The sequence below is a fragment of the Limulus polyphemus genome, unplaced genomic scaffold (genome assembly GCF_000517525.1).
Source record: "Limulus polyphemus unplaced genomic scaffold, Limulus_polyphemus-2.1.2 Scaffold3606, whole genome shotgun sequence".
In the NCBI taxonomy this organism is placed as follows: domain Eukaryota; kingdom Metazoa; phylum Arthropoda; class Merostomata; order Xiphosura; family Limulidae; genus Limulus; species Limulus polyphemus.
The window spans coordinates 23109-26570 of record NW_013669216.1 but is presented as its reverse complement, the minus strand read 5'-3'; positions in this window follow the sequence as shown (position 1 = coordinate 26570).

Sequence of the window (3462 nt, the reverse complement as noted above, 5' to 3'; positions counted from 1 at the left end):
GAAGAAATGTTCACCTTTCGAAAGCGCTCGGGTTATAGGGTTTTTATCATCTTGTATCAAGACTTCTTGAACCTACGTGTATTTCTGACATCACGAATATTGAAACCATATTGAGTACCTGATGATGACAAAACCTTGTCGAAACGTTGTACATTTGCTGTCATGTTAAACTTATATTAAAGTTTTTCTTCATTACCCATTTAAGCCGTCTCCAGCCATTATTGAAACCAGATTTTTAACATTATAAGTTCTCAGACTTACCGTTAGGCCACCTGGGGAAATAAATTAAATAAACGAACACGGAACTCGTTCCTTGGTTCTAACACTTTTTTTATAATTATTATTTTATAACAGTTATTTGTCCATTTCATCTTAAGAAATATTTCATATGTCGCCAAAATGTGTTCTGACATGGAAAGGTTTAAAAGTAAATATTCAAAATAGAAAAAATAGAATATGCGATAATTGTAGACAATATCACATTGAGATTATTTTGTAAAGATTTTCAACAGACATACGTAAAATTCAAAAGGTAAAATAAAGTATCTTGAAACTGATTTCTAAATACTCTCTACTTAATCAACATTATTGGGTAATAAACTTAAAATAAGACCCAAAACTCGAGAGCTTTCGAATAGCTTACTATTCTTCTTCAGGAGCACAAAGGGTGACCTTTAACCTGCGCAATGCAATATATAGTAGGACGTGTGACGTTATGTAAACCGGAAGTCCCAGTTGAGTTGAATCTGGTGACCAGCCAATCCCAACTGAAGCAGTTAGTCTCTCGGAAGGGAGAATTTGTTTATAGAGAGAAAAAAACAAAAAAATATATTATTAATTTTCATTATGCATGAAACTTTTGACTGATAGAGAAAAATAAATACATAGGAAGATGACAGCTTGAGAAAAATTTCGTGTTTGTAAGCTAGAATAACACCATTTATAAATTTTCTTTGGACTAATATGGAGATGTTACTTATTCTAACCTTATATTTTAGTAAACCGTAGTAGAAAAATTTGCCATTTATATCAGACATTTATACTAACTGAAGTGTTTTTATTTTTTGTTTGTTTGTTTTGTTTCTCTATATGTGGCTCCTTTAAGATCAATGACAAATTCATAACTAATCAGGTTACTAAGTGTATCTTCAATGGCTGTTTCAGGTGCGTGAGGTGTGATATATGTGGAAGCTATTTTCTCTTCCTGTAACACCAGTTTATCCAACTTATTCTAATCTACACGAATTAGATGACTAAAACCGTTCTCGGCTTTTAAGTTAGAATGCTTGCGTACTTTTCGAACGTTTTCTTTTTTCTTCATTTTATTAAATAGATTAAATCATATATTTTGTTTTCAGTTTGTAAAACAGAGCTGCGTTTTATTAATAGTAGTTGTCTTTACATTAGCCCTCGGTATACCACGTTAATTTCCACTTTACTTATATGCCTTAGGTTCTAATAGTGTTGTGTTGAATTAGTATATATTTAAGCATCTTACAACAATGAGCTTTTCAGTAGACGAAAAAACTCTTTATCGTACTTTATAAAAACTTGAAGATTAGAAGCCATATCATGAACGGCTTGACATTTCTTCGCTGCCGTCTTCACGACATACTTGTTTCTTGACTTTCAATTTTGGAACGAAACATTTATTAGAATTAGTGTTAGAAGAGTCTTTACTTGAATACACCGAAAAAAATGGCAACTGAGGTTGTTCATTGGTTTATATAGTATTACGAACTTATTCTCAAATGTTCTCCAAAGTATTGGTCTCCAGAACGGTTGTCTTTGACCCTTCTGTGAATTTCAATCACTGGAACACATCGATAGCCTGGCATGTACCAACTACAAAAACGCCCTTGTTTACCTAATAAAGTGTTGTTAAATGAGAAGCCGAGGAAAAACTTTCACAAGAAATCACAGTGTTATTCCTTGAACCCATATAAAGCACAACTATAGAGAGCACAAAACAAGGATATCATGTCAAAGAGTACATAGATTAGTGAAATGTTGAAATCCACAATGTCCATGTTTGCTGTTACTAGATCCTTAGTCGTCAGTGTCATCGGAACTACTTCTCCACCTTGCTGCATCTGTTATAGTGAAAGTGTGCAGAAACCATGTGAGTGTCAGTGGAAAGATGCCGCATTTACTATATTTAAACATGTCTACTGTTGAATATTGAAAACAAAGGGTATGAATATTATATGTCACAGTATACATATATGAATATTCAATGTCATTGTTGCTGTATTTTTCACCATTCCTGACGACAAATTTATTGTCTCTACGCTTTGAGCATATGTGTACGTACCACATACATAATATGTGTTCTGTCCTATTACATATACTATGAAAATATTATGGTGCTCAATGTTAAAGTCCAGCCTGTTTGTGTGTAAATGACCAATGTTTGGCGAAAATCGATAAAATACTTGTAATATGCACCCCATACTGACAAAAACATTACACAAAGATTGATAACATCCACTTGCTGGGAGATAGTGTCGTACCGGGACTACCGAAAGCACCACTTACTATTTTGTTGTTGTTGTTTTCTCAATACTTTATTGCTCACTAGATTTTAGGGTCTAAAACGGCCCTTATGGATAGTCACCCTTTTAAAAAAATCTGGAAAATTCCCATGATATTCTCGAGAGGGAATTCTAGAATGTTTCAGACATTTTCAGAGAGTTCTGGAAATATAGCAATATAACTTTTTTGCACATTTCATGGAAATAATGTATGATAGATTTATAACAAGGTGGGGTGCAAATGCGCCCCAAGTCGTATTAGTAAGTACAAAGAGGAATCAAAACGCTCATAATGCAATACATATGGGATTGGAACGACAAGGATTTATAATTACAAGGGTTATTATAATGATGAAGATTATTTGTATCACAGCTCTGGCTCAAACTGTCGTGAGTAGTATAGGTTTGAGGCTTAGTGGGGTGCGAATGCATCTCTGCATGGTGGTATACTTAGGGTTAAGAGAGTATTTTATAGATTGATTCGGAGATCGAATGGATGGGACCGAACACGCAGTTCAATCATCAGTATTGGTTGTTGTCGTGGTTACTAGACAATAATTAAGGTATATATAAGCTTACTAAAGATCTATATATCTCAGGGCTCTGCTGTTGTGGTGTAATTCACTTATAACGAAATTTTGAAACAAGAAAAGTACAAATAAAATGTCAATTTTTTGAATTTCTGTTGGACTTCATGTTGTTGCAAGCAAATGTTATCCACCTTAATATCCTATAGTATAATACTTATCTACAAAATTCTTAAATTTATCTGGGTTCTGATTTTAGAACACACTAAGTCCGGTTGAGAGTCCAGTGGCGTAGCAAGAGGGGGCCAAGGGGGGCAGTCACCCCCGGGCGCAGGTGTGAAGGGGCAAAAAATTTCCTCTGACCTATAATGCCTATTAATTAATAATTATGACTTCCCCTA